Source organism: Musca autumnalis, unplaced genomic scaffold (genome assembly GCF_047663935.1).
Source record: "Musca autumnalis isolate F117 unplaced genomic scaffold, ASM4766393v1 scaffold_5, whole genome shotgun sequence".
Lineage (NCBI taxonomy): Eukaryota > Metazoa > Arthropoda > Insecta > Diptera > Muscidae > Musca > Musca autumnalis.
Genome location: NW_027412088.1, coordinates 98150164 through 98166753, shown reverse-complemented (window position 1 = coordinate 98166753; position 16590 = coordinate 98150164). Strand labels below are relative to the sequence as shown.

Sequence of the window (16590 nt, the reverse complement as noted above, 5' to 3'; positions counted from 1 at the left end):
TTTCCATCTCTCTTAACACACTTCTTGATCTGGTTTTTGTTAATACTATTGAAAATGTGCTACTTTATGATCAAATCTCGGCTGCCTGCTTCTCCAGGCATTACTTATTGTTTCATACATATAAGTTTGGTTTACATGAAGAAGAACAAAGATATTATTTTCGAGATTTCAGAAATCTTAGTTATCGCGACTTAGACGCATTAAAATTAACTGGGATCTGTTATATGGCATTGGTTCTGTTGACAAACAGCTTGAATTCCTTCAAGGTAATATTCTTTACCTGTATAACTGCACTGTTCCTATAATAACAAACAAATAAACCTCTAAAACGGCGTTTGCACTAGAGCTTATTGCCGCGTTAACCCTCTTTTTGAGGATATATTTGACGTCTACGCTATGAAATTGGCATTTGAAACCCAAACCCACTGGGTTAATACGGTTAAGTGCAAAGGGGTATAAGAATAAACCCTGGTTTAATTCTTCTCTCCAAGTTATGTAAACATAAGGAATAGGACTTATTCCAGATTTAAACGCTTCAAAACACCAGAGATATATGAAGAATTTTCCTCTGCAAGAAACATGGCAAATTATTTCATCAAAAACTGAATATTATTTTACGAGATTTAATTCCGCAATAGACACCAAAAGTATATGGAAAACTATTGGTGATCTTGGAGTTGAAAAATGTAAGAACACTGCCCTCACTCATGTTCCTGCAGGCGAACTCAATGAAACGTTCATCAACATACCAACTTTAAAAGTGGACCACTCTTTCTATTCCAATAGTAATGAGCCATCACTTGAAAATGGTGAATTTGAATTCCGAAGTCCTTTATTGTTTTAATAAAATGAAATCTAATGCCTTTGGCCCTGACGGAATTGACCCGAAGTTTTTTTTTCGAAAATTTGCTCGTACTTCTTTATTCTTTTATTTTTGTTATGTCAGAAATGAAATAAGGCAAGAAAGCCAGGTGGCGAGGCTGCTTGCTTATGTACCCAGACCTTCTGTCTAAACGTTTTCCCAAAAAAAAAACTTATGTACACAGTTTATACAGTTGGCCATTCAGAGTTCTGTTAACAACATTTGACAACAAACATAATAGATTGTTCATTATTGTGATTTGATTTCCTTTGTATTTTATGTATTTGACAGCAAACTAAATAGTCAGGGCTAACTAGTTTGGGCTGAATGGCCAACTGTATAAACTGTGCTTATGTATTTAGGGATTTTCAGAATTTTTGGTGTATGAAATTGCCGACGAAAATATGGATTTGGATTAAAGCTCAAAAGTACCTAAAGGACTGGACCGACAAGTCCATTTTGCAAGTCATTCCTCTCAATAGATATCGCGACCACCAGTAATTTCAGTTGGTCACCATATAATTTAGACCTTTGGACCATTATATCAGGATACATGGATTTGCCCACTGTAGAAAAAATCCAACGGATCCTCGAACCAAGGCAAATTTATATAAGGTATATGCATGAATTACAACAACTAACAAATTTACAAAAACAACATTGTTGTTATTGAAAATTATTGTTAAAGAAAATATTGAATAATAGGGGCGTTCCAAATTTTTTTTTTTTAGGAAAAACAAACATAAATTCATTTTGAACATCCTCTAAAATAGAACAAATTTGAATCAAAATGTACATATAACGCATTCAAAACTCTAGTAGGTAGTTTTTATTACACGTTTACTAGGCGTTTACACCAGGCAGTTTGTCTTCAAATACAACTCTGATTTACTAACACATGCATACATTTGTCGTTTGTCTCTCAGCTGTACATCAGGTTTTCACAGACAGACAGGTTGACAAATTTTTGACATTTTTGTGAAAAAGAAGTGAGATGATAATTCAAATGTGCTGTAAACAAAAGAATATGTACAAAACAAAATATGTGAACGGAAAACAAAAAGAAATCAGTGATTTTCATTCATAATTTTACAACTGTTTTCGCAGTTGTCTGGACGCCTACGTCACACAAGCAAGTTGTGGGATTTTGACAATCAATACATGAAGTCAACTGTCCTGTCATTTGTAAACGCAGGGTTAGGATGAAAAGCAGTATTTTATGGTAGCAAATTTCAAATTTCATGAGTAGACCCTATTACATTTTGAAAACTAAATTTACAAAAAAGTAAAAATACGGCTGATTGTCACTTCTACCTTATATAAATATGTCTTGCCTCGAACATGGTTTACATTACATTAGAGTTTACCGGGTTAACCCACTTCATTAGGATTCATTTGACGTTTGAGCTATGGAATTGACATTTGAAACCAAACCCACTGGGTTAATCCGGTTAAGTGTAACCGGGGTATTAACCGCACTTAACCCACATAAAGCCACTGGCCGTTTAACCCATATAACTAGGCGTTTACACAAGACAGACTGTCTGCAAATACAACTCTGATTTACTAACACATACATACGTTTGTCGGCTGTCTCCCAGCTGTCCATCATTTTTTTACAGACAGTAGGGTTAACAAATTTTTGACATTTTTTGTAAAAATAAGTGAGATAATAATTAAAATGTGTTGAAAACAAAAGAGCATGAAAAAAAAAAACAATATGAAATCGACGATTTTCATTCATAATTTTACAACTGTTTTTACAGTTGTCTGGACGCCTACGTCACACAGACAAGTTTTGGGTTTATGACAATCAATACATGTACTTAACTGTCCTGTCATGTGTAAACGCAACGTTAAGCCACTGACCGTTTAAACGCCACAAAAAATGTTTGCAAAAATTTACGTAAAACTCGGGTATTTTCGGATATTTTTGTGGGTTTTTTTAATTTTCTCATTGTGTTCCCACCATAAGTTGCTTAAAATCATGGCCAGGGGTTCAATTCTGTTTCTATGAAAATGTGAAATGAAAACTTTTATAAAGGAGAAAACTGTCAAATGAAAAAAAAAATATAAAGGAAATATTTTTCATTTTAAATTTTCATAAAACAAGAATCCAGCCCCTGGCTTCATAAGCTGTCTCGCCTGATTGCCTTGCTTGCATGCAACCTAGTTCGATAATTGGCTCGGACTTCTTTATTCGTTTATTTTTGTTATGTCAGAAATGAAGTAAGGCAAGAAAGCTGCTTATGTACCCAGGCCTTCAGTCTAAACATTTTCCAAAAAAAAACTTATGTATTTATGGATTTTTCAGAATTTTTGGCGTATGAACTTGCCGACAAAAATATGGATTTGGATTAAAGCTCAAAAGTACCTAAAGGAATGGACCATTTTGGAAGTCATTCCTCTCAATAGATATCGCGCCCACCAGTAATTTCAGTTGGTCACCATATAATTTAGACCTTTGGACCATTATATCAGGATACATGGATTTGCCTACTGCAAAACAATTCCAAAGGATCCTCGAGCAGACCCTTATAGTACGGTTACATTAGAGTTTTTTGCCGGGTTAACCCACTTCATTAGGATTTATTTGACGTTTGCACTATGGAATTGACATTAGAAACCCAAACCCACTGGTTTAATCCGATTAAGTGTAACCGGGGTATTAATCGCACTTAACCCACATAAAGCCACTGGCCGTTTAAACACCACAAAAAAAAAATGGTTGCAAAAATTGACGTAAAACTCGGGTATTTTCGGATATTTTTGTGTTTTTTTATCTTGTTATATAGTATTGTCTGTTATCTATTATTCCACGTTTATAAAGCTTCATTTGACCTATAAATTTCCACGCAATTGGCCAAAACGCAAGTAATTCAAACAAATCGACTTTTTTGCAATTTTCGACTTTTGATGAAAAATTTAAATATAGGTCTGTACGATAACTTCGCAAGTGAAAAGTACTTGCAAGTACTCAGCAAGTTCTCAGTAACGTCCCTCCACCAATTTTACTCTCTCGAAGCTAAAAATTTGCCGATTGTTAGCAAACAGCAATTTGCAAAAACTTGCAAGAAGTCAGGTGATTTGAAGAAGAAGAAGAAGATGTTGGGGCAAAAGATTAAATAAATAAATAAAAAAAGTAGTCACCACAAAATAAGTTATTTTATTTACTTTATCGTTTTCCATAATTTATTTAATAATTTTTCCTTTTTATTTCTATTTATTTTAATAACCAAACGTTTGTTTATGTTGTTGCCAAGAAGTCCGCCACAAAACATTCGAATTTAAATCAGCTGATAAAACTTGCAAGTTCTTACAAGAAAAATTTTCCTTGCAAAAACTTGTAAACAAAACTCTCCAAAGCTCTCCAAAATTCTCTCACTATTGTCTCCAAATTCGCTCTCTTTTACTTTACAAGTTTGTTATCGAACAGCATTTTGTAAAAGTTTGTGCAAATTTGTACAAACTTTTAGGTTATCGTACAGACTTTATGCCATATAAATTTAATCATAAATGTTACGCCTTGTTCATACTAAAGCTAATTCGCTCTCTATTCGTTGTTCGAAACCAAATTACGATATAATTACTTAATTTCCCATACAACATTTTGAGAACGAACAACGATTTTTGTACATTGTTCAATTTAAATTACTCTCCAAACGACGATAAAATATGTCCATCTCTAATAAATGCGAGAATTTATCGAAATAAATTAATTATGACAGGAAAAATACAAAATTTAAAAATTTAGTAAAAACCCAAACATTTTTAGGAAAAATGTAAAACATAAATGAAAAGTAGACGGTTTATCGACTAGTATACACTCAAATCATACCAAAGTTTGTCTTCTCTTTCATTGCAGTTGCATTTCTTGCCCATCGTTTCAAATTCGCGTAAAAATATAGGAACAGAAATCGAATGCTTGCCAGAAAGTCTGTATAACAAAAATTTGTTTTGGCAGCTCTCTCTCATGTTAATTTATTTACAAAATTACAAAAAAATTAAAAAAAAATTACTGAAAACAACAAAATTGTGAGAAAAAATATAAAATTAATGAAAATAATATAATTTAATATTAAATAGATATCTGAAAGAAGGACAAATATTGTTTCAGTTCATATCAATTAATTTAACTCGTCTTTTGGTTGAAACTTTCTTTAAAATCAGTAAAAAGTAAATAAAAAGTATGAAAATATGAATCATGTTGCTATGAATTGTGTACCATGTCGTATGAACGTACACGAAGTACGTAATTATGAGAGCGAACAACGTGATTCAAAAGCTGGTATGAACATGGCATTAATATAGTAAAGAATATTTTCTCAATCAAAGACAAAGAGATTGTCATTTAAGAATACACCCATATTACCCTTTAAAGTTTTCGACATTTTTCAAAGAAGGCCCGATTGCAGGAAAACTGTGCGTTTTAGAGAAAAACGTTATATGTATGTATATAAAAAATTGTTGTAAAGTCTCAAAAATATAATTTTCATATAAAATTTAAAGTTTTCTCGCAAAAAAATCGTGGCGCTTATTAGGTTAAACAAAAATGTTGAACATTTTTGTGGGTGGTACCCCAAGGAGTGGACCGTTAAGGCCCACTTTTGGACGAAATCGGTTGCTCCGTTAATGAGATATCCCGCGTACCTTTTTAGCAAATATTTTCGATCTTTTGTGGGGGAGGTATCGGAAGAAGTGAACCCATAAGCACCAACTTCGAATTTTATTTAATATTCGAAGAAATATTACGATATGTAAAGTGTTCACCAAAGCAGTATTCGGTTCGAGAATTGTCGTGCGCACCAGTCACTAACTTGCTGACCGTAGGTGTTTTTTACAGCTATCGGATCATTTTCTCAAGAAGTATGGACTTGCCACTCAAAAAACTTGTACCATCGTATTAGGGGCCTTGAGCGCAACCTTCTGCAAAAAAATCGAAACGATTCGAGAGGAGGTCCTAAACACCACTTTTACGAAATTTTGTGTGGGAGGTACCTGAAGGAGTTGACATATATAGTCCATATTATATCCTGATCTATGTCTCGTAGAAATATCACGATGAGCAAAGTATGGACCAAATCGGTTACTGCCTTCGATAGTTATCGTGCGCACCATTTTAGCGAAAAGTTTTGAACTGTTGTGGGAAAGTACCCAAAGGAGTGGACCGATATTGCCCATCTTCGAACTTAAACTAAGTGTGGACAAAATATTACGAAAGCCAAATTTTCGAGCAAATCGATTAATCGTTCGTGCGCTCCAGCTAGATGGACGGACATTGCCAAATCGACTCCAAATTGTTTGAAACCGAGTTCGTCCAAACATACTTGGGGTCTAAAACCATTATTTTGATGAGGCACACTTTGTCCGTATGAACGTGTATATACCCTCGTTAGTATAAATGTTATACCCTTAATGCATAGCATAATGAATATTGACAACTAGAATGATAATCAGCTGTTTTTGGTGTGGTACCTCTATTATTGTGCATAATAAGAAGAAAATTGCAGTCAGCTATGGCCATGGCAAAATAATACAGATACAACGGCAAGAACAGCTGATTATCACACTAGTTGTCAAAAAGCATTATTGTGAATAAAATCAGATACAAATTCACAGTAATTCGTTATTGCGAACAAATTTGATGTTTGGTATGGTAAATGGCACAATTGTTGTTATGATATAACACATTAGCTCTGTTCCAGAACTAAAAAGTTTTTACAATTTTTACCACTTTTACACATTTTGCGTTCCCGTACACAAAATTTATATGAAAATCGTTTACGACTTTTACAACTTTTACGACTTTTACCACTTTATAAAGTACGGGAACAGGCCAATTCTTATTCCACCATGACATGTATTACACCAAAAACAGCTGATGATTTTTCTTATTGTCAGAATGCATTATTGTGAATAAAAAAATAAAAAAAAACAATCACAGTAATTGTGAGAAAATGTTGACGTTTAGACTGATTATGATGAAATTATAAGGCGGCGTAAAACGCCAGAGTCATGGTTTCAATCTGTAATTTTTTTGTTATTGTGAATAAATTGTATGAAAACGTAAAAACATTTTGAGATATTGAAGAATTTTCGGCTAAAATTAAGTAGTTGTTGTGCTACATACGTGACCTGGCTACATATTTTTTTAAAAAAAATGTCAAAAACTTATTAACCTGACTGTCTGTAAAAAAATGATGGACAGCAGGAAGACAGACAGTTTGACATTTTTTTAAAAAAGTGAGATAACAATTGAAATATGTTGAAAACAAATCAATGATTTTCATTCATAATTTTACAACTGTTTTTACAGTTGTTGGGACGTCTACGTCACACAGGTATGCTTTGGGTTTTTGACAATCAATACATAAACTCAACTGTCCTGTCATGTGTAAACGCCCAGGTGGTGCGATGAGGAGTTATGATTTCATGTCACTCCTTTCGATACAATTTATAAGTCTCGGTCCACTAAACTAAAATGAACTTTATTAAAAAATTTCATGAAATTAGGCGTTCTTAGATCGAATTAGATCGTAATTCCATGACATGTTTTCAATGAAATCATTATAGTGTGGACCGGGACTAAGAAGTTGCTTATAAAATTCAAAATGCAGTAGCGACATAATTTCTTCCAAAGACAAAAAAGAATGTATAAATTTCTAAGAATTTATTAGAAAATAAAGAAATACTAAATAAAGCTGCGAACATTTTTGCGGCAATTCACGAGACTGAAATTGTTAATGGAGTGGAATTGGAGAAGTCCATGTTGAAAGCTGAACTAGTGATGGGAAGGCAACATAAAAAACCCTTTTGGATGATGAAGCAAAATCAGTGGCGGTTGTATAAAATTAAAATAAATAAAATTTCAAGGAGGACGAAGTAAATTCAGTTGCGATTAAATTTAACCGATACATTTTATAATTTGCATTAATTTGTTGTTTGGCTAGAGATCAGTAAATCAACTAAATCAAAACTCAGAACTAGGTTAAAAGCACTTAAGTCGGACCTGAAAACCCCAAAACAGACATTTGGAACAAAACAAACACACTTGCCGCCCATTGCGCTCTTACAGGACACATTCCTAATTTTAAAAACGTGGACATTTTAACGCAAGAAAATAGCTACAAGCGAAGATTTATGCTAGAAATGCTCCAGATAATAAATGTTCCGGTAGAAAAACGGATGAATTACAGGACAGACACGGACCACTGTGCACAAATCTATAGAAACTTAATAGAAAAACATCAAAAACTTTAGTTGGAAAGTATCTGTGAAAAGATGAGGGAGTTATTCTAGTGATTGCTAAATAAAACAAATGTAGTTATTGTGATAAAAAAACAACAATTTTTGTTAATGTAATTTATTGTTTTAAAGATTAAATCCCTGATGATGGTTGTCGAAGACAACCGAAATATCGGAAAATAAAAATAATATTAAAAACAAAATGACATGTTTTTAATTTACTGACCTCAAGCCAAAAAAAAAAAGAAAATTTGCTTTAATGTAATAAACTACTAAATATTCTTTTTTATACATATAATAAATGCATTTTATTTATCCGGGGATATTTTGCAATGGCGTGCATATTTATTGCATCTTTAGACTGATTAAAAACACATTCAGAAGAATGTCTGTAAATTCAAGCAATGAGCGCTGCATCTAAAGTAGTGATTTGGATTCAAAATAGACTGCTTCCTAGATGCGTGCTAGGAAGCTAAACGGAGTGGAGTGTATTTGAGGTTCTACCATTATTCGTTTACATGATTCCAATGGTATACATTATTTCTCTTGTAGAACGAATTGAATGATTTTAGTAAGTTATTAAATCAAAAATTCGCTGAAACCCCGCCTTAAACTGTGACTATCACTCAAAATATTAATTTTGTAGCTTAATATAACAAAATTTATTGATACAGTATTTTGTAAGAAAACGCAATTATGGACATTTTCATTTTTCCTCCAACGGTATTTTCGTTTAACATAAATTCAAATTTCCTATGTAATAGAATGAATATGTAAAGTTACAAAGGCAATAAATGAGTGGCTTTTTTAGAGATAGGTTCGTCTCCATATCGCACTAAATTACACAGTTTTCATCAATGAAAGTATTTTGATCACTATAAAACCAAAAGCCGTAATATTCAAAGAAATTTATTATCTATATACACATTTTTGTCCCCATAGTTTTTCTCAGCAAATGTATTCAACATTCTTTAACGGCCATACAAAAAAGGTTGGTTCACCTTTATGTCACCCATAAGTCAAACATTTATTGGGGCAATACTCTAAAAACCCCAACAACACTTGCAATTTGTTTTATTAAACTATTTTATGTTCTACCAAAAATAATTAACTCAACTCCATAATTCTTAACTCCACTGCCACAAATGCCTTTTCAATATTTCACCATAAAATGCAAAAAAAAAATACAAAATACAAAAAATTGCGTAACATTTTCAATGGGACAACAATTGGATTTGTAACTTACCGAAATGTAAATTAAATGTTTTCACAGAAATTTATTTTATATTAAACTATTTTTTCAATAACTTTCTCCTTATGCGCCGCCACACTGAAGTTGTAGAAAATCTTGTCTTTGATTTTTTCGCTTGTTGTTTTTTTTTTGTTCTTTTATTTTTTGTACTTTAGTAGTTCGCTCCCGTGTGTGTCATTCGAATTGAAGAAGAAATAAAGTTTTGATGAAAATTATCGTTTCGGCACTGTGCGCTTATTTTTTTTCTTGGTTCCTAAACGACGAAAACGACGAGAGTGGGTGGAAGAAGCAAAAAGAAATGAATGGTAAATTTTTGTTTGACTTTGAAATATCCTTTAGCAGAAAGGACTAAACACAAAGAAAACGGAAATAGAGAAAGACGAGAATAAACTAATACACAACAACGTTAGAACACGCAAAGTGAACAACCACCATTACCCACCGTCACTCAGCCTTCCTTACTTTATTCGCCAAAAGAACACTACCTCTTAGAAAGTCACAAAAGAGAATGCATAAAAAACAAACAGGCGGGTAGTGTCGTTGTTACAGTCATGTAACATAACAAACACAAATGAAAGGGCAATCAAATAGCGGTAAATAATGCGCATGTCTGTCCAATCGACCGTAATAGAAAATGGAGGGTAGAAAGAAATGACAAACACAACATTCACGATAAATGACAATTGCAACATTCACAATAGATTTTAATCGGAAATGAAAATGTTTGTAACAGGACATTTGTAGTAAGTTTACATTTACGAAATCCACTCGATTTCAACTGTCAATTCCATTACCTAAATGTCAAATGAAATCCAATGGATTTCAGATGAATTTTCATTTGACGTAAACGTAACGGAATTGACAGTTGAAATCGAGTGGATTTCGTATGTAATAGTGCGTTTGTATATAACCGGATTTAACAAACCCACTGGGTTTCAAATGTCAATTCCTACGCGTATATCCTCATTAAGAAGATTAACCCTGCAAAAGGTTGTAATATAAACATGACATAAACCAAGCATTAGACTATGCTGGATTCAACAAATCCAGTCGATTTAAGTTGTCATTTGCATACAATATATATCAAATAAATGTACATAATGCACTTAAACATGTTATAAATGTATAGTATAACAGGAGTTTAAGTCGCTTTATTAGAAAATATAACACATTTTCAGACTTTGTGCAATTAATTAAAATGTTATTCTAATTATTTTAACAAATTTAAAAAGAAATTATGAATATAACAAGTAACGGTTGATTATGTAGAAATGTTGTGCAACCCTGTTGTGCATGTAATTGTTAGTCACCCTGTGGCATAAAATATTTTACTGAACACAGCTCACTTTAGCATAAACAATAGCTCTATTCCAGAACATGACTGAATCCGACAAGTATAAAATTAATTAAAACGGCGTTTGCACTAGTGCTTTTTGCCGGGTTAACCTTCTTTATGAGGATTTATTTGACGTCTACGCTATAAAATTGACATTTGAAACCTGGGTTAAATTCTAATTACTTTTTTTTCCGATGGACGTTTTTCTAAACTTAAAGCAAACCAAATCTTTCTTTATGAATGGAATAAAAACATCTAATGCTTGGTTTACATTTACGAAATCCAATCGATTTCATCTGTCAATTACATTGCTAAAACGTCAAATGAAATCCAATCGGATGAGTTTTCATTTGACGTATACACAAAGGAGTTGACAGATGAAACCGAGTGGATTTCGTAAATGTAAACCAAGCATAACTGTAATATTTTTATAGTTTAATTATACTAATCTAAGAAAAAATAGAAAACATGAATGAAAAGAATAGAATATAACATAAAATAGATGTTTGAAGGAAAGAAAATTATTTTCCAGTTCATATCAACTAATTTTGTAAGTCTTTTGTTTCAAACTTCCTTTAGAACTAACAAACAAAAATTATGAAAATATGAACTATGTTGGTATGAAGTGTGTACCATGTCGTATGAACGGGTTAGTTCGTATACTTAACTGTGAGAGCGAACTACGTAATTAAAGTACTGGTATGAACATGGCATTATTAACGGAATAAAAATATCTAATATTTTTGTAGTTTAATGTTTGTAGTATGTGCGTGTTTTCATCAAGGGAACGATTAAGAGCCCGTAAAGGATTCTGATTTGAATGACTGAACTGGGTAGTGGACCATGAACTAGATTACTGAACTAGTTCCGTAGAAAGAACTGTAGTGCGATTCTGTAACTCCTTAACGACAGAATTAACGACGAATGTCGGTAGTTAACGATAATTTTCGGTAAGTGCTATTCTGTATACAAATTTTAACGATATTTGTTGGTAACTTTTGTCGTTAACTACCGAGAATTGCAATATTTTGCTGATTTCTTTTAAAAACGGCGTTTTTATATGAACATATATTATGTTAATAAGGAGGGTACACAAGGTAGAAGCTGCCCCATGCTACCCTACGTATGAAGACTGCGCTATCCTTTGTTTTACGTATTAAAGAGAAAAAAAGTTAGAACTCAAGTGTGCTACTGCTATGTAAGACCTATACCAATGCCCTTAACACAATCTTTCTAGGAGGCTTTCGTTGGCTTTAATTTAGCATTAAGGCCAACACGTGAATAGTATTAGATTTAAACTCGGCATCACTAACAATCAGAATGCTAAAAATGGCGTATAAGCTTAGATTTTCGACCTTTTCATACTCTCCGCTATGAGAAATTTCATTTAATGTGAATTGAATATGTGAATATATAAACCCAAATGACCAAATGACCGAGCGCCACAACCCAAATATGATCCCAACTTTTAATTTAAGAAAAAGTACAACTGCGCGTTTAAAAAAGATTAATGATGGTTTTATCACTTTTATTACTTTTAAATCACACACACAATAAAAAAATTTAAGAAATGCTTCTTTACTGGCATCCGTAGTCATCCAAAAGTCACACATTTGAGCCACATTCCTTCAAAAATCTGAATTGTTTCCTTCTTAAACGCTTTATGTTTTGTATTCACGACGAAATAATGTTATCAGCTTCAAAATATATATTAATTAATATTAAAATATAATAATTGAAATTTTTCTTCACATTGATATTCGTCGGTATGAGTTAACGATTTCTACAATTTCTAAACCTAAATTCTCTCTTTAGGATTATTTCGCTATAACCTTAGTTAATGCCCAAATATAGCATTTCCAAATTAAATGAAACCTTTTCCAAATTGAATGAAACTTTTTCCAAATTGAATGAAACCTTTTCCAAATTAAATTAAACCTTTTCCAAATTAAATGAAACCTTTTCCAAATTAAATGAAACCTTTTCCAAATCAAATGAAACCTTTTCCAAATCAAATGAAACCTTTTCCAAAACAAATGAAACCTTTTCCAAATTGAATGAAACCTTTATTTTTATTGAAAGAAAATAGCCAGAATATTTTGAAAAAAGAAAGAAATAAAAAATTATATGGGGTTTCAAAAATTTTTTACTTAAATTCTAATCATATGTAATGACCTAAAAGTGCAACTCGCTGCCTGTTTTGCTTCCTTGAACTTACACTTTTTACAATTTTTGGGCATCAATTAAGGTTATAGCGTAATAATACTAAAGAGAGAATTGAGGTTTAAAAAATTGATAATATATAATAACAGGGACTAATTGTATTACCTAATGAAGTGGTTCACGATTTGCTGCTTGTGGAATTTTCTCATTACATAATTGGAGCAGTCCTGTTTATTGAGATGTTGGTTGCTATGCTCAATCACGTCAACGATATTACGATCTATTGTCTGATCGCTTAGTACCACTCTGGTACACAATTTTATTTTTGAAAATGCCTTTACTATTGGGTTCAACATTGCTGAATATGGCATTAAAAATTTAAAATTACACCGGTTTAATTCTATCGTTATGTGTATTCGTTTACTTATTAAGTTATTGCATAAAAATTATCCTAAAAAAAAACTTTCAAAAATAAAATTGTGTGCCAGAGTCGTACTACGCGATCGGATAATAGATCGTGATACCGTTGACGTGATTGAGCATTGTATCGAACAGCTCAAACAACAATCCATGATTACAAAATCGATTAGTTGTCAATCAGGGTTATACCTAAAATTTTTGAAGAACATTTCGAAGCTAATAACGTCATCATGTGGTACTTTTATAGGGGTTCATAAAATAAGTGACGAAAAGGACATTGAAGGAAGCGAGTTAGAAGGTCGAAATGCTCTACGAAAATAATCCTCATTCGATCTGACTGAAGACAAGTCATTTCATAAATAAGCTAAAACAACTGTTAACAAAGATATAACGTTAATTTCAGATGCCTTATATGGGCTTCAGCAGAAACTTAATCACGCGATAACTCGGAATTTCGACTCACGGCGGATCTATCCTTCAGGATTCTTAATATACTCACCTAGGGCTTTCATCCCCAAAGGAATTATCTCTGCCCCAGATTTTCACCTCCATTTAGTGTCACAGTGTTATTAAGAATTTTTTAAACCTAAATTCTCTCTTTAGGATTATTTCGCTATAACCTTAATTGATGCCCAAAAATTATGAAATGTTTATGTTCAAGGAAGCAGAACATGCAGCGAGTTACATTTTTATGTCATTACTTAAGATTAGAATTTAAGTAAAAAATCGTTGAAAATCCATATAATTTTTATTTCTTAATTTTTTCAAAATATTCTGGCTTTTTTCTTTCAATAAAAATAAAGGTTTCATTCAATTTGGAAAAGGTTTCATTTGATTTGGAAAAGGTTTCATTTGATTTGGAAAAGGTTTCATTTGATTTGGAAAAGGTTTCATTTGATTTGGAAAAGGTTTCATTTAATTTGGAAAAGGTTTCATTTAATTTGGAAAAGGTTTCATTTAATTTGGAAAAGGTTTCATTCAATTTGGAAAAGGTTTCAGTTAATTTGGAAATGCTATATTATAAAATGTTTAAGTTCAAGGAAGCAAAACATGCAGCGAGTTGCACTTTTATGTAATTACTTACGATTAGAATTTAAGTAAAAAAATTGATGAAACCCCATATAATTTTTTATTTCTTTCTCTTTTCAAAATATTCTGGCTTTTTTTTCAATAAGAATAAAGGTTTCATTCAATTTGGAAAAGGTTTCATTTGATTTGGAAAAGGTTTCATTTGATTTGGAAAAGGTTTCATTTGATTTGGAAAAGGTTTCATTTAATTTGGAAAAAGTTTCATTTAATTTGGAAAAGGTTTCATTCAATTTGGAAAAAGTTTCATTCAATTTGGAAAAGGTTTCATTTAATTTGGAAATGCTATATTTAAAAAAGTTACAGAATCGCACTACTGGCCTACCTTCTAGATTATGGTACCATGATAGGGACTTTCATTCCCAAAGTCGAAGGTCACACTAGAGTGGTTTTCATGAAACTTTTAGGTATTTACAGATCGAGTTCCTCACTACAGCAACTTCATGATATTACTCTAGAATGGAACTCGACCTAGGAACATTTGTTTTCATGACATTGTTTCAAAAAAAAACTCTCTAGTGTGACCAAGGACAAAGGGAATTTTACACCTCCAGACGTTGACTTTCATTTTCTGTCACAGTGTAACCAGTAGGATTTCCCATAGAGGCCTAACTAAATTGAAAGCAGTGGAAATGTTCCACAATTTTAAGTAAAATAAATAAAAAGATAAATAATAATTAAATGAGGGAAACGCAATATTTGCAGTGTTTTTCGACAAAAATCAAACAAACATTGACCAATTGACCATCAACAGATGATTGAAAAGCAGCAGATCGACCTTGCTAAATGTTGCTGGGAAAAAACCTTTAAGGCCTGGGTACATAAGCTGCCTCGCCTGGTTGCCTTGCTTTCCCGCTTCATTTCTGACATTACATAAAATAAAAGAATAAAGCAGGCCGAGCCAATTTCGAACTAGGTTGCCCTTTACTTCTTTATTCTTTTATTTGTAGAACAAAAATTGCCCTCAATCGAGTTATTTTTTTTCGACTCCAGCAAAGTTGCTCGACTCCGACTACGAAAACCTGGTTTCAATCTGTCAAACGCAAACATTTTGGCAGCTTGAAGAATTTTCGGTTAAAGTATCGTTGTTGTGGTGCTATTTACCTGGATACCAACGTATCACCCAATCAGATGCCAGAAATCATGCTGCTTGGTCTGTGTTTAGACACACAAATTTCTCGGGAAAGTAAATTGAGTTTTTTGGGAGAGAGAGGAGAGGAAAGAGCTCCTCAATACTCTTTCCTACCCCCTGTTGCCTAAAAACTGAATTTACTTTCCCGAGAAATTTGTGTGTCTAAACACGGACTTGTTTCTACTCGCCCAAATTTGTATAGTAGAAAATTGTAAATGAAACCGTCACACGGGAACGGGTTTCTCGTATAAAATTGGAAAAATAGTAATATTTTGCAGGTTTTGGAACACAACTATTAGGTGTGTATTCCCAGCAAAATAAATTGGAAGTAGTGCAATGTGGACTAGTTCTGTCACGGCATGTTTTGATGCAGTTCAACCGGAGTCGTGAAAAAGGCACTCCAGTCCTCACATTTTAACCGCATTTGGATGCAATCCAAAGAATCACATCCAATTGTCACATTTTAACAACATCCGGATGCAGTTCAGCGGAGTCGTGGAAAAGGCACTCCAATTCCTCACAATTTAGCAGCATCTGGATGCAGTCCAAATGGAGTCGTGAAAAAGGCACTCCGTTCGCTACATATTATTAGCAGTTGTTAGAGATCCCTACATGTACATAAATCAGTTTGTACATCTCTACAGGCAGCAGCATACATTTTCCAATAAGAGATAAGCGTGTTAACACTTTCAAACATTTGTTAATACAAACTAAATAATATTTCATTTGTAAACATTTTCCCGGTAACTCAAGAGAAGAACATTTCCGAATGGAGTGCTGTTGGAGTACATGTCGAAATCTTAACTGGTGATGGGAAGGCAACCCATTTAGGAAATAAGTAAAAACAGTTCAACTTGGAACAAATGGAGAGCGGAAAAATCACGACTGTTTGCGATTGAATTAAATGGAGAATTTTCATAATTTGTGTTACTGTAATAAAGTTCTTAATATTTTTGTTTTACACAAATAATAAATTCATTTTATTTGTTCAGGCATATTTTGTAATTGCTGGCACAATTTCCGCAGAATGCCTGTATCAAAACACGTGCTTTGGACTGCCTCCCATTCTACCCCAAAGGGTTAGTTAAAATGCA

At 32.8% G+C, this 16590-nt stretch overlaps 1 protein-coding gene across 6 annotated transcripts in view; it reads right to left on the bottom strand.

Moving 5' to 3' along the window:
- Nucleotides 1-10021, bottom strand: part of Drat (Death resistor Adh domain containing target) — a 46637-nt gene extending 36616 nt beyond the window's left edge. The window contains exons 1-2 of one of the 6 annotated variants that reach the window (XM_073991109.1): nt 9802-10021; nt 9354-9612 (exon numbers count right to left, since the gene is read on the bottom strand). The gene's annotated coding sequence lies outside the window, so the exon portion shown is untranslated. Of the gene's footprint in view, nt 1-9353; nt 9613-9756 lie in introns of all 6 variants that reach the window. The other 5 variants (XM_073991111.1, XM_073991112.1, XM_073991110.1 and 2 more) reach the window with 5 other exon arrangements.
- Between the last annotated feature and the right edge of the window lie 6569 nt (nt 10022-16590).